This window comes from Miniopterus natalensis, chromosome X, assembly GCF_054644295.1.
Source record: "Miniopterus natalensis isolate mMinNat1 chromosome X, mMinNat1.hap1, whole genome shotgun sequence".
In the NCBI taxonomy this organism is placed as follows: domain Eukaryota; kingdom Metazoa; phylum Chordata; class Mammalia; order Chiroptera; family Miniopteridae; genus Miniopterus; species Miniopterus natalensis.
Genome location: NC_142103.1, coordinates 13,635,026 through 13,658,709, shown reverse-complemented (window position 1 = coordinate 13,658,709; position 23,684 = coordinate 13,635,026). Strand labels below are relative to the sequence as shown.

The following is a 23,684-nucleotide window of genomic DNA, read 5'->3' as shown; positions in this document are numbered from 1 at the left end:
TTGGTCACAGCTGATCAGGTCAGAGCAAACTGAAACAATTCGAAGCAAACATTTTGCATTATTGCTTTATACAACTAAAAATGTTAGGTCTAAAGGAGTGTATCATTTTGGTGATTTCTTATAAAGTATTAAGACTAGATGAACAGTATCAGCAAAATGGCAGACTAGACTATCCTTAATCCATCTCAATATAACCCTTAGAAAATGTTGAATATAATGCAAATGCAATAATTTTAAAAGCAGCATGTCTTAGCTTACAAAACAGAAATTCTCAAGTGCCAGAAGCAAAAAATGTTGCTAACAGCCAAAGAAGTAAACATGTCAGTTAACCCTCTGGCAGCCTTAGGGTGTTAATATAGCCAGTAATAACCAGGGACTGGGCTATTTACACCCACAAAGGGAAAAGAGATGGGGTCTTTGGACCATTTAAGATGGGAAGTTGGACTGAAACTCCTGCAGAAAGCAAGGACCCTTAAAAGGCTGAAATATTAGTGAGATGGAGACTAATAAACTATCTACTATCCCAGAGAGATAACAAGGAAGCATTGACTAAATTAATGATGACGAAATCTTTCTAAAGCCTGCTTTATTCAGGACTAAGAGATACTTTGTCAAGTATGCGTATCAAAGTTTAAAGGGAGACTTCTGTTTCTAGTAACTGTGACCTAAGAAATTTTTACTGTTCTCTTCTGATGAATGTATCTAGACAAAGTATATTTTAAAATCTGTTAGATGTTACTGCAGTTCACAAAAAAGGAAAGAATATTGGGCCAAGTTCCAGGAGGAAAAGAAAATGCAGAGAGGTGAGTCTGACATTTACGGATGCTTTTCCTCTAGCAGTGTCTGTCAATTCTGGTAGAGGCAGCTGGAAGACTCAGAGACTTGGGAGAGCTTTTGTCAGTGTCATAGGTGCAGAAAAAATATTTGCCTAGATAATGGCTAAGAAATTTTCAACACTGAAAACATCAAGCCAAATATATGAAGCAGAACTGAAGGGACAAAAGAGAGAAAAGGATACATTTGCAGTCATAGAGACCTCAATGCCCTCCCCATACTGCTTTTCATTCAGTGATAGAGCAAGAAGACGAATCAGAAAATACATGGATTTTGAGGAACATGATTAACAACTTTGATTTAATTGACACATAAACAGCAATTTAATAGATAACTACAAAATACACATAATTTTAAAGTGCACATAGATCATTTACAAATATTGACCATATGCTCGGCTATAAAGAAAGTGTCAACATATTTCAAAGTATTAAAATTATTTATAGCATGTTTTCTGCCCACTGTGGAATTAAACTTGAAATCAGTAACAAAAGATGACTATAAAATCCACATCAGTTTGGAAATTAAGCATTATAGTCCTGAATAAACTATAGAACAAAGAAGAAATCATCATGAAAATTAGAAGATATTTTGAAATGAATAAGAATGAAGTTGCCATGTGTCAAAATTCGTGTAATATCATTCAGTCCATGTGTATAGGAAAATTTCAAAGGTAGAAAGAAAAATCAACTGGAAAACAATGACCCAAGCATTTATTCTAAGAAAGGAGAAGAGCAAAGTAAACTCAAAGAAAAGGAAGAAAATAATAATTATGAGAGCTGAAATCAATTAAACAGGAACACACATTCAATAGGAAGCAATAACTGATTATTTGTATAGGCTAATAAAATCGATAAGCCCCTGATGGGGACTGATCAAGAAGAAAATACAGAAGACCTGAATAACCAATATCAAGGATGAAAAAGATGACATCGCTACAGTTCCTACAGACATAAAACATCATAAGAGGATATTACAAACAATTCTGTCAATACATTTGAAAATTTCAATGAAATTGACAAATTCATAGAACTTACAATAATAAACACAACGAAAAATAGAAACTAAATAGTTTCTAAAGAACCCTATTGCACAATAAAAATTATTCCCACAAAGAAGATCAGTCTCAGATGACTTGCCTTGTAAATATACCAATCATTTAAGGAAGAAAAACTGCCAGTCTTGAATCAACTTTTCCAGAGAACAGAAAAAGAGGAAACACTTAACAACGTGTTTAATGAGGCCAGCAAAACCTTGATATAAAATTCTGACAAGGATATTATTAAAAAAACAAAACAGGCCAATCTCACTCATGACCATGGATGCAAAAATCCTAAGCAAAATACAACAAATCTAGCATCGCATGACATAAAGTAATTTACTGACCAATTTGTGTGTATTTTAGGAATGTAAAATTGTTTTAACATTTGCACATCAATCAATGTAATCATGACATATATATGGAATAAAAGAGAAAAAGCATATGATCATCTCAATAGATAAATAAGTATTTAATGAAATACTAAGCATCTATTCATGATAAAAATTTATAGCAAACTAAGACTAGAAGGTACTTTAATCTGATAAACATTAGCTATAAAGACCCACAACAAACATCATCATTATTATTTTTGCAAACATCATTGTTAATAAACATGTTGAAATCGTTTTCTGTTATTGAAACTGAGAAAAGATGACTAAGATAATTTCTATACAACATTCTACAGGTCCTAGCCAGTGCAATAATATAAGAAAAAGGAAAAAAATGTATAAAATTGACAAGGAATGAATAAAAACCATCATGTTCAGACAGTACGATTGAGCATGTACAAACAGCAAAAGAAAGATTATTAGAATATGTGAATTTAGCAAGATCTCTAGATATTAAGCAAATATATATTTAAAAAGTTATGGCTTCTGGTCAAGATGATGGAGTAGTTAAATGTGGTACACACATCCTCCCATGACCACATCAAAATTACAATTGAACTACAGGACAGCCATCATTCAGAACTGCCTGAAACTTAGCTGAAGGTAACTCCTAGAACTAAGAATATAATGGAGAAGCCTCGTTGAGTTAGGTAGGAGGGCTGGAGATGAGGAAAGGGCAGGTCCCACACTTATTTGTGGCAGATAAAAATCTGGAGGGATATCTCAGCTGCGGAGGTTACCCCTGAAAAGCAAGGGGTCCAGGCCCCACACCAGGTTCCTCAGCCTAGGGTTCCAGTGTTAGGAAGAGATGTCCCCATAACTTCTGCCTGTGAAAACCAGCAGGGACTGTATAGCTGAGTGAATCGGAGGCTGCTGGAGTCACAGGTGTTCCCCTTAAAGGGTTTGCACAAAGGCGCCAGCACGGGGGCAGCAGCTCAAGAGGCACCAGGGACATATAGGGAGGAACTGAACTGTCTGGCTTTTGGGTAAGGGCTGGAGAGGCAGCTTCCTTCCAAACAGAAGTGCTGACAGAAGCCATTGCGTCTTTGCTGAACCTTCCCACTGCAGGCACAGGAGGGTGCCGTATCGGAGTCTTCATCAACCTGGCTAACACTGTTCTGTCTACCCTGGTGATTCCCTGAAAGCCCCACCCACCCAACTTGTGGACCCACTCAAGTTGCTTCCAGTGGCTTTTCCATACAAACAGCCAGTATTGGCTCATGCTTTGGACTCTCCTAAAATCTCTCAAAGGCTCACAAATCCCAAACAAGCAGCATCTGGCCTCGGCATGCCCAGTACCTCTTGCTAAGTGGCCCCAGGCCCAGCACTAGTGGCAGCCAGCCTGAGTTCACAGCTTGGCTTTTTGCTGGCACCTCCAAGCCAAGTACAAGTAGCAGCCACCTGCAGATAGCTTTGCTGCTCATGCCGGGAGGCCCCCGGCAGGACACAGGTGGCAGCAGACCGTGGCCTGCACCTCCCGAGAGTCTCCAGAGCCAGAGCACCTGGTGGACAGTTTCAGACCACACCGGTCTACAAGAGTTACACTGAAAAACTGAACAGTTATGAGGGAAATTAGAGAAGACCTGGATCAATGGAAAGCTATACCAAGTTCATGAACTGAAAAATTCAACATTAAAGATGTCAATTGTTCTCAAATTGTTCTGCAGATCAATGCAACCTCAATCAACATCTCAGCAGGTGTCATGTGTGTATGTTTGTACATGTGTGTAAATATTGATCAGTTAAAGAAAGAAGCAGAATAAGTGGGAAGATGTACTCTAGCTAACAGCAAGGCTTACTGTGAAGCTATGTTAACTTAGACACTGGGTATTGGCACATGGGCAATAGACCAATGAGGATAAATAAGCCCCTAAACCATATAAGGATGCTTGATTTATGGAAAAGGTGGCACTGCAGGCAAGTGGCGAGTGACTGCTGTTTGAAATTAAATGGTTATGGGCAACCAAATATCCATTAGAAAAAACTTCCTCTCTACCTCACCCCCTATACCACATATACCTACAAAACTTCTAAAATGCAACAGAAGAAAACCTTTTTCTGATCTTAGAGTAGGAGAACACTTCTTAAGCCATACATGAAAATGTTAACCATAAAGGCAAAAAATAATAAATTGGACTACATCATAATTAAGAGCTTCTTATCAAAAGACAAAGAAAAAACATGCTATAAGTGGTAGGATATGCTCCCAGCACATATAACTGAAAAAGAGTTTGTATCCAGAATACACAAAGAACTTCCTCAGACCAAGAAGAAAAAGACACCTGACCTAACAGAAAAATGGGCAAGAGACCAGAAGAGATACTTTAAAAGCAGGATATCCAAATGCACAAAAACATAAGAAAACATGCTTAACACCATTACTTATGAGGAAGATATAAAATAAAGTAACAATAAAATACCACTCTGCACCTGCAAGAATGGCTAACATCTAAAATATTGACAGTAATAAGTTTTGGTGAACACGTGCAGTAACAGAAAATCTCATACACTATAGGTTGACTGTGTAAATCGGTACAACCACTTTTGAAAATTCTTGGGCATTTTCTGCTAAAGTTTGCTCTATGTATATACCCTGCAGCTCAGTGATTCCACTTCTCAGTATTTATTCAACAGAAGTACAAGCAAGCAAATGTTCACGTAAAGCTCTGTGTAAAAGTGTTCATAGCAGAATTAGATGCAATAGCTAAAAAATGGAAACACCTCCAATACCATCAACAGTAGAATAGATAATTAATTGTGGTAATGTTGCAAAGAAATAGCATATCACAATGTAAATTGATGGTCTATAGTAACATGCCATAATATGGAAAAATCCTTCACCCCCAAAATAATGTTGAGTGAAAGAATTCAGACGGAAAATTATACATATGGTAAGATTCCATTATTAAAATTTTCAGAAAGCAGGCAAGTATTAGAAGTTAGGATAATTACCTGGGGAGGAAAGATGGAGGAAGTAATAATTAGGGAGGGGCACAAAGGAGGATTTTGTGGGTTAGTAGCCTATATTTTGACTTCAGTGGTGGTTAACAGGTGTTTCATACTTGGATAATTCACTGAACCATGAATTCACTTACGACTTTTGTGCTTTTCTGAATATGTTGTATTTTAATAAAATGTTAAGAAATTAAACATAATGACCAAAAGAACAGAAACAGAATATATAATTTCCTAATCAGAAGAGGGGAAGAAAAATGATTGAATACAGCTCAGTAAATCAAAGAAAAAGCAGAAAGGGGAAAAAAGTCAAAGAAAACACCCCACAAATGATGATTATAAGATATAAATCCAACATGTCAGTAATCCCAGTGAATAAAAACAAATTGAATTTGCAATTTAAAAGAGAGAGACTCTGCAATGGAGTGAAAAAGAAAATCTAGATACATTCCTTTTTCTTTCTTTCTTTTAATCCTCACCTGAAGATATATTTTCCATTGCTTTTCAGAGAGTGGAAGGGAGAGAGAGAGAGAGAGGGAGAGAAATATTGATGTGAAAGAGACACATCAATTGGCTGCCATCCCCACGTGCCCCTCCAGGGCTGGGAATCAAACCTGCAACTGAGGTATGAGCCCTTGGCTGGAATTGAACCTGGGACCCTTCCGTCGGAGGGCCAATGCTCTGCCCACTGAGTCAAATCAGCCAGGGCAATCTAGTTACATGCTTTGTGTTAATGAGATTTGCTGAAACATACCGAAAAGTTAGTAGTAAAAGGAAAAGGGCATTCTAGAAAACTACTAACCCACAGGAACTTGGTGTAGCTATAACATTATCAGACAAAATAGTTTTCAAGGCATAAAGCATTATTATGGATAAAAAGTCATTATATAATGATAAGAGGAATAATTCACCAGGAAGATGTAACAGTTCAGACCCTGTAAGAAAATGGAGCTTCAATATATCTAAAGCAAAAACTGACAGACTGGTACTAAGACAAATTATAAATTTCACAGTTATAAGAAGATAAAAAAATTAGGGAGGATATAGAAAATCTGAATGGTAGAATTAACAACTTTAATATAATGGATATATAAAGAACCCCAAAGCTATGACTATACAATATATATATTTTTTTAAATTTTAATTTTTTTAATTATAGTTTACATTCAATATTATTTTGTATTAGTTTTAGGTGTACATGGAATACATATTCTTTAAAAAAAATTTTATTTTATTTATTTTTTTTAAATTTTAATTTAAAAAATTTTTTATTTATTTATTTTTAAAAATATTACAAATGTCCCTTTTTCTCCCAATGACCCATTCCACCCTGTCCCACCCCCCTCCCCAGTCCCTCTCCCCACCACTGTCCATGTCTTTGGGTTGTGCATATATGCATATACATTCTTTGGTAGAATATATATTCTTTTAAAACACACACAATACCTACAAAATTGACGAACAATAGATCACAAGGCAAGGCTCAACAAATGGCAAAGATTCTGCATCATACAGATTACGTTCTTTCAGCAAAATGCACTAAAATCAGAAATCATAAACAAAGAGCCAAAGGAAAACATGCAGAGAAGTGTTCTTAAAAATAATTCATGTGTTACAAAATCAACATCCGGAAATCAATGGCATTCTTATACACCAACAATGAACTTTCGGAAAGATAAACTAAAAAATCAATACCATTTACCACTGCAACTAAAAAAATAAGATACCAAGGAATAAACTTAACCAAGGGTGTAAAAGACCTGTACTTGGAAAACTACGTGACACTGAAAAAAGAAACAGAGGAAGATTTAAACAAGTGGAAGAATATACCATGCTCATGGATTAGAAAAATTAATATCATTAAAATGTCCATACTACCCAAAGCAATTTATAAATTCAATGCAATTCCTATTAAAATACCAACAGCATATTTCACAGACTTAGAACAAACATTTTAAAAATTTATATAGAACCAAAAGAACCCCAAATAGCTGCAGCCATCTTGAGAAAAAAGAACAGAGTGGGAGGGATCACATTACGGGATTTCAAACTGTACTACAAAGCCATTGTAATCAAAACGGCCTGCTATTGGCACAACAACAGGCATATAGATCAATGGAACAGAACAGAGACCCAAGACATTATGGTCAGTTAATATTTGACAAAGGAGGCAAGAACATACAATGGAGTAAAGACAGTCTCTTCAATAAGTGGTGCTGGGAAAATTGGACAGGTACATGCAAAGGAATGAAACTAGACCAGCAACTTTCACCGTACACAAAAATAAACTCAAAATGGATAAAAGACTTGAATGTAAGTCACGAAATCATAAAAATCCTGGAAGAAAACATAGGCAGTAAAGTGACAGACATCCCACGTAGTGGACTTTTCACTGATACATCTCCTAGGGCAAGAGAAACAAAAGAAAAAATAAACATATGGGACTACATCAAACTGAAAAGCTTCTGCACAGCAAAAGAAAACAGCCTCAAAACACAAAGGAACCCCATGGTCTGGGAAAACATATTTGCCAAGGATGAATCTGATAAGGGGCTAGTTTCCAAAGTGTACAAAGAACTCATACTACTCAGCAAGAGGAAGACACACAACCCAATTGAGAAATGGGCAACGGACCTGAATAGACACTTCGCCAAAGAGGACATATGAATGGCCAAGAGACACATGAGAAAATGCTCAATGTTGCTAATCATCAGAGAGATGGAAATTAAAACCACAATGAGGTGTCACCTCACACCTGTCAGAATGGCTCCATCAACAAATCAACAAACAACTCCTGCTGGTGAGGGTATGGAGAAAGGGGATCCCTAGTACACTGCTGGTGGGAATGCAGACTGGTGCAGCCACTATGGAAAACAGTACGGAGCGCCCTCAAAAAGTTAAGAATGGAGCTGTCTTTTGATCCAGTGATTCCACTCCTAGGAATGTATCCTAAGGATCCTGAAACACTAATCAGAAAGAATATATGTACCCCGATGCTCATAGCAGCGCAGTTTACAATAGCTAAGATCTGGAAACAGCCCAAGTGCCCATCAGCAGATGATGGATGAAAAGCTGTGGGACATTCACACCATGGAATACTACACAGCTGTATAAAAGAGGATCTAGTACCCTTTAGGACAGTATGGATGGACCTGGAGAATATTATGGTGAGTGAAATAAGCCAAGCAGCGAAAGACAAACATCACATGATCTCACTTATATGTGGAATCTAAAGAACTTAATAAACTGATGAACAGAATAGATTCAATGACATGGAAGCATAGATGAGGCTGATGAATGTCAGAGGGAGGGAGGAGGGCGGGTGGGTGGAGGGGGAGAGAGTAACCAAAGAATTTATATGCATCTATGCACAACCCAAGGACACGGACAATGGTGGGGAGAGGGACTGGGGAGGGGGTGGGACAGGGTGGAACAGGTCATTGGGGAGAAAAAGGGACATCTGTAATATTTTAAACAAAAATAAAATTAAAAAAAAATAATTCATATGTTACATAACAATTATATTGGAAATTAGGAACTGAATAACAATGGAAATACTATTTATAAAAACTTGTGGGTACAGTCTTAAACACAGTCAGTAGAAAAGAACAAAAATTGAAATTTAATGAACAAAGTATCCAACTCAAGGAGTTAGAAAAAGACTGCATATAATTAGGAGGAAGGAAACAATAGGGTAAGAGCAGAAGTTAATGAAGTCAGAAACAGAGAAACAATAGAGAAGATCAAGACAACCAAGCTTCGTGTCTTTGACACGAATAATAAAATAGAGAAACCTCTGGCAAAGTAGAACAAGAAAAAAAGAAACAATACAAATAAACATTAAAGATTAAAATATAAAAATAAATGAGAGTACTATGGACAACTTTATGCCAGTAAGTTTGAAACCTTAGAAAAAGTATACAGTTTTCAAGGGGGGAAAAAATGGACTTGAGAAGAAATAGAAAGCCTGAGCACACACTAAAGACATGGCGTGGCCCAGATGATTTTATGGATGTATTTTGCCAAATTTCCAAGAAACAGGTAATCTTTATTTTAAGCTATAGCAGAGTTTAGGAAAAGAGAGAGGTCTTCCTGAATCATTTTATGAGACTACTATAATTTACTTCCAAAATGGGGTAAGAAAAGGAAAAGGGACTCTATTTTAGGCCAATATCATTTATAGAGATGGCTGCAAAAATCTCCAATAAATATCTGGAAATCAAATTAGCAATGTACACACACACAAATACAGAAATTACAACTATGTAGGCATGAATGCTAGGATTTTTTAACTTTGGAAAATCTATTATTGTAATTCACCATTGAATACTAATCCACTTCACTTTAATCTCATTTCATAATGGATTAAAGACTAATTATCATCTTATGTACCAAAAGAATAGTATATAAAATTTAGTTCCTATTTATGATAGAGCCTCTTAGCAAAATAGGACTAGAAGAGAACGTACTGAATATGTTAAAGGTGATTTATCAAAATCCTAAAGTAAGCATCATACTTAGTAATAATATAATAGAGACAATCCCCTTAAAGACAGAAGTACTTCAATGAACTACTGCTTCTAATACAATGTTGTACTGGAGATCTTAGCTATGGCAATAAAACAACCAAAAGCATAAAATACGTAATACCTGGTAAGAAAGAGGCAAAATAGAATATACTGGTAAACCATGAAAACTAGAAGAGAGGAGAGCAAGGTTGGTGGTTACAAGATCAACAGAAAAAAAAAAAAATCAATAGTGTGCTTATATATATATCAGGGACAGCTAAATAAGAACATGTAATTTAACCAAAATCTCATTCACAAGAATAAATCTAGCAAAAGAAGTTCAACATTCTTTCATATAAGATTTTAAAAACCTTTTTAATGGAAGAAGACCTACAAAGAATCAATGGAGAGATATACTGTGTTCATGCTCACAAGCCTCAATATCATTAGAATGTCAATTTTCCTCTACTAGTTCTGTAAATTCAATGTAGCTCTTGTCGATATCTCAGCATTTTTCATAGAGCTTGAAAACCTGATCCTAATATCCATATGGATCAGAAAAGACTAAGAATAGCCAGAAACGTTTTAAAGAAGCATAATCATTGGTGTGGGTGGGTGTGGGTGTGTGTCCTAACTTAAATGTGCAATGTTCATCAAAATGCACATATATACATGTTTTATGTTTTTGGTTGTTTTATTGCGATAGTTAAGATCTCCAATACAACATTGAATTAGAAGCAGTAGTTCATTGAAGTACTTCTGTCTTTAAGGGGATTGTCTCTATTATATTATTACTAAGTATGATGCTTACTTTAGGAAAATGAATATATAAATTTTGTTGTATTCATATGGTATAAAAAAAAAATGGATGTCAACTTGCATAAAGTAGCCACACATGCCTCAGTATGTATAAACCTTAGAAACATGATGATTAAGGAAGAAAGTAAATTATTCATATGAAATTTAAACACATGCAGAATATATTTTTACAGGTATACACTTATTTATAAAAGTCTAACAATATGTACACGAATGATTAAATTTAGGATAGTTTCTGCTGCAGGTAAGGGAGGGGAATGGGACCACAGGGACTTCATTTGTATTTGTTAATTTCTGAAGCTAGGTTGTGGGTTTCTAGTTGTTCATTATGTTATTTTATATGCCTGAAATATTTAATAATAACTTACAAGAGAAAAGAAATGAAAGAATCAGTATGAAACAACTGTCTCTAGAGACAGCTCTATTGAATAAATAAGTGGAGATATGGCTTAACCTACCTCTTGCTCTCCTCAACTCAAAGCCCTCCCCAGATACAAGCCACAACCACTCATCTGATATACAGATTCAGCACCACAAGTATCCAGGTGGGAAGCAATATTCTCATGAGTAAGAGAACCTTTGAAGAAATAAATTACTACCCATGGAGAAGCAGATCTTACACAATAAGCATTCCTCATTGTGAAATGCATCAATTGTATCCAGTTCCAAATGGAGTGTTTGGACTGATGCTAAGATGGGTGTGGGGGAAGGACTAACAGAAAGCAGGTGCTGGCAATGGTATAATTTATAAACATGATAGAAAGGATATTTGCTCTAATATATTGGTGTCACGAATAGCTCTATTCTATGTGTAATGTTTTCTATCAGGTTGAAAATATATTAACATTACAGGCTATACAATATGACAAAAGAATTCTAAAATACAAACATTTCTCCTGTGCAAATGTATTGGAAAAGAACATGAAAAATATAGTCAGACACTTTAAAGTTCTATTGAGACATTTCATTTTTAATAAGTTTCTTTATGCGTGTCAACAGTGAACAACACTTGTATAAATTGAACTAGGATACAACTGAACACTTCTTTGTTGCATGCTGACAAAGAACAATTTGATTAAACAGTAAATCCTTCAGAGCCTCCCCGAGAGCCATTTCTCTGAGATATACTTTTTAGACAAAAGTTCCCAGTAAACTCTGTTATTCTTGGCATTTGGGCTGTGCCCAATATTCCACATTGGTAATAATGGGCACCCAAAATCTGAAATCGGGATATCGCTTAGTTTCCAAAACGTACATTTATGTAAAATTTTCAATAATGCAATATGACATTCTAAACAAGGAAAGGACACCTTCAATGTAAAAATTCATTAAAAAATTGAGAAATCATTACAGGTCCACTTGTCCGGCAGCTAGCAGAATCAGTTAAAAATCAAAGGGAAGCGGGCTGCGAGCATGAAGATAATGAACTGGCAATGAATGAACCTTAGTGGAGACCTTCTGTTTGTTAGATTGTAACACACATTTTTTCAACTTTAACAAAATGTATTGATTTTCCTCCACTGTCTCTGGCCCAGCTTTGGACGAGCTTTCTGGGTTCGCCTGGCCTTGATTCTGGGCTGCTGCCTCCTTTCTGCCTCTTCAGCTTTCGAGCCTCCTGGAAAATCCTAATGCACAGAGCCTTCTGGGTCCCCCAGCAACGAAGGGCTTTTCAGCAGCGCAGGGAGGAAAAGGTGGACTCAATCCCCAGCTCCTTGTACATCTTCTCAAAGACATTGCAGTTGGTCTTAGGGACGCTTTTGAGCATCTGTATCCTCTGGTCAGTGCTCATCAGCAGACAGCGCTTGTGGGCTGTCTTTTCAATGTTTCTGCATGTGTTCTTCATAGTTGCAGATCTGACAGTCAAGGCAACACTTCAAGCCTCCAGGGAGCTGGTGTCCTCAAGGGTTTGCCACGACCTTGTTAGTCGACTGCTCTTGCTTGATTTTTAGCTCCCCTTTCTGGTTGGCTCTTTCCAAAGACAAGAGTCTTCTCATGACATCATCAACCTTCTCAATTCCAGGGATGTCCTGGTAATCTTTGAGCAGGGTGGAAGGGGGAGGGTCATGATCTTGGCTGGGCAGGATTGGTCTCTGGATGGCATATCTGCAGGCGGCCCAGGGGATGAGACCTTGAGGAGGTGAGGGAAGGATCTGGTTGTCCGAGGGAAACCAGGCACACCCTTCGCAGGTAGCCCAAGCACTGCGGCCTGGGTCTGAATGGAACTCAGTGCCCTCAATGCCGCTCTCAGCATGGTGACTTCTATAAACACAATTTTTGTTCGGGAAACTATGAGAATTTTAAAATTGTTTTGTGTAATTAATGTGGGAAATAAGAGTAAAGAAAAAAAGTAAGTTGATTTGGCAATATGGGCAGTGTCAACTTCCCAGCACTGCTTAAGGGCTGGAAAAGTTTTTACAGTGTATACCAGACTCTTCACCAAAGTCAAGCAATGAATCAACTAAGAGTAATAAGCATTATTAAGAACAAAAGCCTGTTTGTCAGTATTGGTTTTTCATATATTTGAATCATTTTTGTTTTACTACTTTAAGCTCCTTCCATTGCTCAGTGGTAGGCATTCTACTTCAGAGTGGGACTATTATAAATAACTGTTCACTGTATAGAACATATGCTCATGCATGCATGTGTGCAAACAGGCACATGCATACATGCACGCATATGTGCTTTTCTGTCTCTATTTCTCTGAAAAGCAACTAGAAAAATATTAGTTAATAATGTACCTATTTTATTGCATAGAATTAACTTCAATACCACCTCCACCCAATTTTTACAAGTATCTTGCTGTGACAAAGATTTGGTTTTACTGTGGCTGTATATCACATTTTCTTTGTTTGACGTGTATTAGTGTCTCCCTCATTTTAACATAGGAAATTTATGATGTCAGGTAGCTCAGTTGGTTAGAGTGTCATCCTGATAGGCCAATGTTGTAGGTTCAATCCCTGGTCAAGGCACATACAACAAGCAACCAATGAGTGCATAAGTCAGTGGAACAACAAATTGATTTCTCTCTCTCTCTCAAATCAATAAAGTAAAATAAAATTCTTTAAAAAATGAAGACCTATCACATAAGCATAACACTTGTCCCCTCAGTGACATAAGCATAACAACTTATTCCCTCAGCCCCAGCGTTACCATGGGCTTCAATATATTTTAGTTCTCTTAACATAATACATTGGAACAACAATTGGGTTGAAGAGATTACAAAATGTCAGCTACTTCTTTCTGTACAAATGGCAACACACAAGCAGCAGCAACAATAGCAAGAACAACATGCTCCATCCTATAAAGATCATGAGATGAGTCTCAAATTACTGATGGATAAGAGGAAAAATCTGAAGGAATCTAGTATTTGAAGATCAGGAGTTGAACTGACTTTCAGCTTAATGTTTCATGAATCATGCTTATCACATGGCCTTGGATTTTCTTTGTAAAATGGTGAACTGTTCTTTGGTGAATTTGAACAACCTGACAAGACAGAAAATACCATGTCTGGCTTACAACCTTTGAATCTGATAAAATAGTCAGCTGGCTTTTTTTTTTTTTTCAATATCTTGAACCTTTCCTTTTGAATAAATCCTTTTTCTTTTCTGGTCAAATAAAATATTCTCCCATAACACCAGAGGTCATATTTTGCTTATTTAGCTTGGTGATCAGAAGCTGGAAACATTGAGGCTTAGGTGGTCCTCTACTCATTTATGGCTCCAGAATTCAAGACTGTGTCTCAAGTCTTTGATCATGAACCCAACACACTCGCCTATCCGATAGTATCCCCACTTGCCAAAGAATGCTGAAATCCAGATACTTGTCTCACAGATCCTTTTCACTTGATCCAATAGGTACCAGATTATAAGGGTAAAACCATCACCATAAGGGAGAAAATATTAACTTTGTAAACTCCTGACCTTCCATTTGTGGTAGGCCATGTGCTCTGGACTAATTGTTTAGTTGTGAGAAAGTTTATATTGGTGTATCCACAGCTTTTTACTTAGATTTTCTTATTACCATTGCTATCTATTTAGTCTGTGACCACATAAAAAGGCAAGCCTAACTGGCTCATCAAGGTATCAAACTCATGTCCTTGACCTGAAACAGTGTTCTCATTTTAAAAACTATATACAACTTCTACTGGAACAATTATTACTACATTCTGGCTCAGAGGGGCTACTTAAGAGATATTTATTGGTAAGTTGGGAAGCTGTTCTTTATATACAAAAAGTTTAGCATTCTTTTTGGTATGATTTGGCATAATGTTTTACCAGGAAGAACCTTCTCTCTTTTCTCTGACTGATATTAGACTTGTTTTCCCTCCTTGAAAAAATTCCGACATTACCTCTCTTCTCCCCCAAATGAATTTCGTTAATCCCCCTGATGTACATCTAAAACTCCTGCACAGTGTTTTTCTAAGGCATTACACCTCCAAGTTTAGCACATGAAGGTCTGTGTGCCCCGAAGCACGACAAATGACGGATTAAGAGATCTTCAAAGATACATTCAAGCTCCAAAGCACATCTGATAGCATACTTCAGTGGCGAAGTCAAAGTTGTTTGTTGGAAGGACACTTCATGCAGACTGAAAAATTTATTGTGAATGAAAAGGAGCTTACAGATATGTTTCTCCCTCATTCAGCACTCTTACTAAGGCCTCTCCAGCTTTAGAAAATGAAGTCAAATTGGAGCCTGTGTGACACACAATGCTGGCAGGCATCAGGCAGCCCTCTGCTTCTGTGGTTGGCTCCCGCATCCTTAATGCAGAAGGTGTGCTCCAGGCATTCCAGAGGCCTGGAAAGCAGCTCACAGGGAGCTGCTCGCATATCTACAAAGCTGCCATCACTGCCCAGCGGACCATGCACCTACGGTTTATTTTTGCCCCTATAAATAAATATGCCAAGGAGAAAAGAAATGTAAAGAATCCGGAGTCGACAAAATCCTCTGCGTGATGAAGACAAAGGCATACACATGGCCTTACATATCATCTGCATGCACAAGTCAGTGCCATTTAATATTCAGTTTATTTAATTTATAATTTTACTCTACGGCAATCACAAAATTGTTTAAAAGGCTGTATGGGTATTAGTGTCATCTGAACTTTAAGAGACATATTTTATATGTCCCCCCAAAGCTGCCATATGCACTGTTCTGAGGACAAATAATGGAATAAAGAATTTGACTCCATGCCTATCCCTGTCCGCAGTGTCAACACTCCAGTGAGGTCGCATGGCACTGCAGGAAAGCCAGAGGTAGGCGGTGTATTAATCTAGACATATTCAGACAAAGCTGAAGTACTTGACTTACTTTCGGTTTCACAAATATCGTATTTCAACTCAGCTAGGTCACCAGCACCTTAAACTTAACATACTTATAACCTACCTTTTAGTCTCCCTATATAATCTTTTCTTTTTTACCCCGTTTCACTATTTTTGTTGCTACCACAATAACGTTCCTGGTTTCTACAGCTAGGAACCTTGGCCTTGTGTTTTCATTTCCTTTTTCCCCATATGCACCTGTATAGCCAGTCCTTTCAATTTTTCTGCTTTCAATTCCACCTCTGTCTCTCTCCCTTCCTCTCCCTCCTTCCCTCTCTGTCCCTCCCTCCATCCACCCATCCCTCCCTCTCTCACTTCTTTACTCTCTCACAGTATAGTAGTTAAGAGCCTGGACTCTGAAGCCCAGTACCCTGGGCTGGAATAGTAACTCAGCCATCGACCTTGGGCAAGTCACGAAAACTTTCTGTGCTTTGGCTTCCCATCTATAAAATGGGGTTGTTGTATGGATCAAATGAGTAACTATATGCAAAGTGCTTATAACAGTGCTAGTTACATAAAAGTGCGATATAAGTGTTAGCTGTTATGATCATCTTTCCAATATGCTTACCAAGGCCTTCATCTTCAGTCTCTCAAAAGCCTCCTTATTGCTTTTTTTAAAAAATCCTCACCAAAGGATATGTTTTCCATTGCTTTTGAGAGAGAGTAGAAGGGAGAGAGAGAGAGAGGGAAAGAAACATCGATGTGAGAGAGACACATCAATTGGTTGTCTCCCGCACGTGCCCCAACCGGGGGCAGGAATAAAGCCTGCAACGAAGGTAAGTGCCCTTGGCTGGAATCGAACCCAAGACCCTCCAGTCTGCGGGCCAATGCTCTAACCACTGGGCCAAACAGGTTGAGGCTCCTTATTGCTTTCTCAAATGCTCTGTTCTCTCTTTCACCTTACAAACAACTAGGAGCTAGGATAATAGAATCTTAGGGCATGATAGAGTTTGTCTTCATCACGTGGAGGATTTTGTCAACTCTGGATTCTTTACATTTCTTTTCTCCTTGGCTTGAGAGAACAGAAAAATTCATCTAGTTCAACGTCTCACTTTGACATACAAGCCCCCTACCTTTTTGATATTTTCCCCAGAGATTAGCTATTGCTTCACAAAACCAGTCAATTCTAATTCTATTTTTAGGTAACCATATGAGAAAGTAATTTGTTGATTTGAACTGAAATCTGCTCTGATCACACATTATGTGTAAAAATACTTCATAGTTTATTACAGTACATTATTGTCCACTCTTAGCCTGTCAAAATCCACACTTAGAAGAAAATATCCCTGAGTTCGAATAACCCACAATGTATATGTATCTTTTGGTTTACAGCATTAATACATAAACAATACTATCATGTTTTATTGGTTCAATAATTGTGTTGTGGTTGTATTGCCAATAATAACCCTTCTTTTTTTAAAAAAAAATATGTCCTTATTGATTTCAGAGAGAGGAAGGGTGAGGGAGAGAGAGAGATAGAAACATCCATGATGAGAGAGTCATTGATTGGCTGCCTCCTGCACGCCCCCTGCTGGGGATCGAGCCCGCAACCCGGGCCTGTGCCCTGACCGGGAATCGAACCGCGATCTCCTGGATCCTAGGGTGATGCTCAACTGCTGAGCCACACCCGGCCGGGCAACATTACACTCTTCTGACTTTAGCTTTCATTATTCCCCTATTTGCACCTTTGCTACCCTCAAATTTGACTACTAGCCCTGTCCTGGAATCAACTTTTTTTTCATGCATCTGGAACTCTATCATGCTTTCCCTTCCTTCTTCAATGCCCTTCCCACAGTCTGTCTCTATCTGTCCAAACGTTCCCTCAACTTACAGCTTGGATGACACCTTCTTCAGGCAACAGTCATGGGCCATGATGCTCCAAGGCAGGGATGATGACATCAGGCTCTTCTGTACGCTTACAGAGCTCTGTTTACACGTCTCTTATGGCTGTTACTATGTATAACCTGTTACTGTAGCTTTTTCTATATGTGCATTTTTCTCCCTGTTATATTATAAGCTGATGAAGGCAGTAGTTGGGTCTCAATCATTTTTCTGTCTCTTACATTTCCTAACACATGATAAGCACTCAATAAAAACGTGAAATTATTTCACTAATTTGTTCAGTAAATATTTATTGAGTACCCCATGTAGCTCGGGGTATAAAAGGACCTTAGTACATGTTTAAGAAATAAATAACTGGTCGACATAAAAGTGTCTGACTGCAATTTTCAGTCTGGGTCTATATAGAAATATGTTGGCACCACTGAGGGAAATTGGGAGGCCCGGAAAAGGCAGTGATTGATTGGGATCAGAGCTGTGTTGGTTTTGGATGTATTGAATTTAAAATGCTGGCACAAGATGCAGAATGATAGATGTTTACGAAGCTGGCACATTGCAAGCTCCATGCAAGGTGCTGTTGTAGATACCAAAAGAAGGCAGGAAAGGGGATAGTGTTAATTCTTAGGCACTTGGCTGAGATGAACACTAAGTCAAGGGACAAGATCAAACTAGTGAACAGGGTTACCTTTTCTCACGTGTGCTTGGTAAACTCTTTTCCAAATTTTTCTGGTAGATACTAAAAAGTAAACACTTGGACTTCTATTTTCATTCTTATCTTCATTTAGCTAGGACTTCGTTCTATATAATCATTGGTTTAAAGGCCCAGAATGTGAGGACAGTTAGCTCTTGCTGAGACTTCAAAATCAGTTTTCACGAGTTACAACCTCCCAGCCACTTGCAAACTACCAATAAACACACTAGACAAAAACTCTTGCTCTTTTGGAGGAGAAAGTATTGGATTTCTTTGAGGTTTGGATTCCAGTTTTCAAGAACACCAAGAACAATCCAAAGCCAAAAGGGAGAGGCAGCTTCCTCCTACTCTATTGTCAGCCATCTCCAGAGGAAAACAACGTTCTCACACACCTTTGATTCAATCATTCCAAGAAACCAGTGTCCTTAAATCGAAAGAATATGAAATATAAATGATCAACTAGTAAGTCACAATTATGTGAAATAGTCTTTTAGAAAGTAGAAAATATCAGCTAACTTGAAAATTATAGAATGTATTCTCATATAAAAAATAAATATTTTGATCACATACATTATAAGTGAACATATTCTTTTAATCTTTTTCATTTGAACATCTAAGTCCAGGCCGAGATTTACTTGGTTGGCTCTTATAAAAAAAGAACTGAAAGGCAAAACTCTTTAGTTTTTAATATATTCAACCACATTTCAGATTTTCCTTAATAAGCCTAAATATTAAAACAGCTTTTAAAAATGAGCATCTCAAATAAACAAATCATCTTTATCATGAAAGCTCTCTGATTTTACTTTACCTGCAGATTTAAATGATGACCCTTTTAGAGTTATCCAAACCCTGTAACTGTCAAATTCTTAACTTCCCACTTTTTAATAAAAATGATTTCCATAAAGATTAGAAATTAATCTAACCTGACTCTCAAATCTAATATATTTTAGTGCTGGAAGCTGTAAAAATTCACCTATCTAGGTTTAATAAAGAAAGTTTTTTTTTCAATTTAAATATACATTGCATTTAATAAGCTTGCGTGATAATTTCAACAATGTTCATGGGTTCTTTAAATTACCTTCCTGCTGTGTCCAGGATACAATCCAATTTCATTTTTGAGCAACTGAGTTAAGGAAAAATTTCAAAACCACAACCTAATTTCTGAATGACAATGTAAAATTATTGGAAGTCAGCCTATCAGAATGGTTCCTATGCCTGACTTAAGAGACAAAAATAGTTTGCTTATATTTATGTAAAACTACAATATATAACTATTTGGATATATCTGAATTTTTGACTCAAATGTTTACCTTTTAGCCAAATATTTGCCATTGTGAAGATCAGCATTCCTTCCTTTTTTACTTCCTTTCAACTTTGCATCCATTCATCTACCTCACAAAACCCCTTATTTTTAGGAAATACATACTAAAGGATTTGGTGGGAAATAGGCTTGCAACTTATTCTTAAATGTTCTACGGGAAAAATCTTTATACTGTACTTACACTTTTCTGCAAGCTTGTGATTATTTCAAAATGAAAAGATAAATGAAAGGTAAGGAGGTAGAGACGTGAAGTTGAATCAGTAACGGGAGCCAAGAGATGATTAGCAAGCTAGAAGGGAAGGTGGGATTCAAAAAGGAAACTTTTTTTCAAGTGGGAGAGACAAGATGATGTTTAAAAGCTCTTAAGAAAGATCTGGCAGAAACTTTGGAGTTACACTGACACGTGACAGAAAGTGGGAAGAGGGGTAGGATGTAGAACACAAGTGGAGGAACTGAGCGTTGACAGGACACCTCCTCCATTGCAGCAGGAGGAAGAAAGAGAGCAAGGGTGCAGGCACCATCTGATTTTAGATTTGATGGCAGGAAATTGACAGAGTTCTCACGGGATGATTGTTTTCTCTGCGAAGCAGGAGGCAAGGTCATCCATTGAGAATGAATGGACAGTGGCGAAGTTGGGAGCTTGAGAAAAGTAGAGAAATTCTGAAAAAGTAATTGTAGAAGATGACAGAATGAGGTAACCTGAGAAATGCAGTAATAATGCTGGACAGTGTTTGAGGGCCCAGATGAGGTTGGTGACCATGAATCTGTCTTAGTACCAATCCACCCAAACTGTGATTCCCCCCCCTCCCCAGAAGACTTTGGTTGTTGGGTACACGCAGGGAAAAGGCTGAGTTGACATCATTCATTGGTGGAGTTTTGCCAGGGAGGCCCGATGGGGCAGGGGATTTTACGGCATTTGTAGGAGAAATTGGAATGATAGACCATTTGTATTGGAACTAGGGAGAAATATATTTTTCTGTATTTTCCCTTCAAAGAACTGGGATGTGTATATAGAAATTCCATAACCTTTTACTGATGGGGGAGAAAGCACTGAAACTATAACTTAGAAAATGTCTGAAGTGCCAACATAAATATACAGTTGAATACTCTCCAAGCTGAAAATCTTACTCTTTTCAATAAATTACAATACTGTTCTTTCGTCAGTTTATCACTTGGAATCATTAATCAGAACTTTAAAGTGCTAGCACATAATTACAGATTTTAGGTTGAGAAGGTCCTAGCTGTTAAACATCATTCGATGCTAGAGTCAAAGGACAGCTAGCTCGCAGCGCCTGAAATCTCAACAACTAGCGTATTATCCTATTACAATTCAGATACTTCCATGTCCACATGAGCAGCTCTACTTCTGTTTTATTTATTTGGGTTTTGAAGATTTAACTAGAAGTTTCTGTTACCAAAAAATATAGTTCATATACCACTGACTGGTCTAGTGAAAAGAACCCTTAGCCAGTGTGTCAGTTTCTTTCACAAATTTTAATTATAATGCTTATATTATTTTCCTCTCTAGACTTTTGGAAGAATGTGGTAATAAAGCACTAATAAAATAAATGATAAGATTACTGGAAAGCTGAAAGGAGAAACATAAGTTCAGAGTTTGAGATACTGAGATGCTCAGGGTAAGGAAAACCTGCTTGAGGTGGCAGATGGAGGTCCTGGGCAGAATGAGGGTGCTACATGTAGAGGAGAGGAACAAGGACAGAAAAGGCCACATAGGGGAAGGCAGGGGCCTCAGAGGAGGTTATGGGTCAGTGAAGATAAACTTTGCTATTTTCATAATTTGGATGGCATCATGTCTTTGACATTGTAAAATCTAAGATGAAATAACACAACTCTGATATAGATTACATGGTTGAGCCTCCTTCCGCCCAATTCATATGTTGAAATCCTAATCCTGAATGTGATGGTATTCGGGAGCCTTTGGGAGGTGATTAGATTGTGAAAGTGGAGTCCCCATGAATTGAGATCAGTGACCTTCTCAGAAAGGCTCCAGAGAGTTCCTTCTACCTTTTTGCCATGTGAGGACAGCAAGAAGTCGGCCATCTCTGAACCAGAAAGTGGGCCCTCACCAGACACTGAATCTGCCGGTGCCTTGATCTTGGGCTTCCAGCCTCCAGAACTGTGAGAAATAAATTTCTGTTGCTGGTAAGCTCCCTTTCCTGTGGGATTTTGTTATAGCAGCCCAAACAAAATAAGACAAACCCTTCCCTTGGACGTATCCCTCTAATGGGTAATAAAGATACAAGAAATGAAACTAAAGATGTTTTGCCGAGTATAGCGGTTTGAATAATATGTCCTTGTCATAACCCCTAGAACATGTGAATGTGACCTTATTTAGATAAAGGGTCTCTGCAGATGTAATTAAGTTAAGGATCTGGAGATAAGATCATACTGGATTAACCTGGTGCCCTTAAATCCAATGATAAGTGTCCTTATAAGAGACAGAAAAGGAGAGAGGCCATGTAGAGATGAGGCATAGATTGGAGCTATGTAGTCATAAACCAAGGAATGCTGACAGCCACTAGAAGCTGGGGGAAGCAAGAAAGATTTCTCCTCTAGAGCCTCCACTGTGCTGTACACCTAAAACCAATACAAAATAATAGTGAATGTAAACTAATTGAAAAAAATAAAAAATAAAAATATGGTGTAAATATGTGGAAACACTGAAAACATAAACAATAAACCAAAGTAATCTTGATATACAGGAATAGCATGAGTTTTCACGATGGACAGACATGGCCTTGAATTCTGGATCTGCCATCTACTAGCCATGCAGCCTTGTGGAAATACTTTAATTTAACCTTAGTTTTCTAATCTGTCAAATGAGATAAGATCTCCTTAAAGGGGTTATTTTCAATAAGTGGTAAGAAAGCCTTTAGTGCACCGTTTGGCAGGTATTATTTCCCTTCCTTATCCCTTCCCTCTATGCCCTCCCTATTTCTGAAGAACACCTCTAGACTCAGGACAAATCTCATACTCACTTAGGAGCAATGGTAGGTTTCCCCCCACATAGAGCTCATAGAAAAACACCCTGAGAACAGAGCCTGAAGGAACTACTATAAAGTATGAGTGTCAGGCTCCAAATTTTCTTGGAAAAATCAATTTGAGTTCAACCCAAAAAGGAGCCTGCACTTTGGAAAATTGGCCTTTAATTTCTAGAGTATGAGTTTTCAAAGTGTTATCTGAAATTCAATAGCACTTGCACCATACTAGATGGGCTTTTTTTCAGTAAAGATAATAAAAGGGGTGAATTCTACTACTTTTGACTAGGTGGCTTTACATGTACAAGAATAGTTTTGTTTTTTTCTTAGGTCCAACAGAAAGTTTTACCTTCAAAATCACAAATAAAACAACTTTTTATTTCCTTTTGTTCTATTCTTCAAAGAACTCCGGGTGTGATCTATGGGCCCTTCTGTTATGTATGGAGTCAAGGGGCAAGAGAATTGCTGGCCAGCTTTGGGAGCAAATTCCATTTTCTAATCTCCAGTATCTTTTCCCAATATTGGAAAGACGGCTACCTAACATTTACAAATACCCTTCTGGTTTTGCTCTGCCAATTTTGTCCTTGGTAGTGTTTGCTTTTCTCGCTGGTGTCTGTATTGTCAGCCTCCGAGGACTGACGCCACATGTCCAGTAACCTAACAATGATTTTAAACCCGATTTTCTCATAATGAAACACTATTAACCTTTGGGGTATTTACTGTAATACAACACGTTGGATAATATGGAACATGATCTGCTGTTCCACTGGAATGCCAAAGCCATGCATCATTAATAAATCCACAGCTCCCATTAAGTGAGAGGCTTTTAATTAGCATACATATTTTTGTCAACATATATCAAACCAAACAGACTTTTTCCTCATCTTGTGTTACTTTTGCTGACTTGAGAGGTTGAACTATTATTGTGGTGATGTATGTTAAAGCCTGAAATGGATAAACCACTCCG

The 23,684-nt window shown here is 37.6% G+C and overlaps 1 protein-coding gene and 1 pseudogene across 2 annotated transcripts in view; both read right to left on the bottom strand.

The window, feature by feature from the left end:
* TENM1 (teneurin transmembrane protein 1) overlaps nucleotides 1-23,684 on the bottom strand; it is a 319,040-nt gene that overhangs the window by 174,781 nt on the left and 120,575 nt on the right. The window lies entirely within an intron of this gene.
* On the bottom strand, nucleotides 11,931-12,798 carry LOC148090405 (small ribosomal subunit protein uS15m pseudogene; annotated as a pseudogene).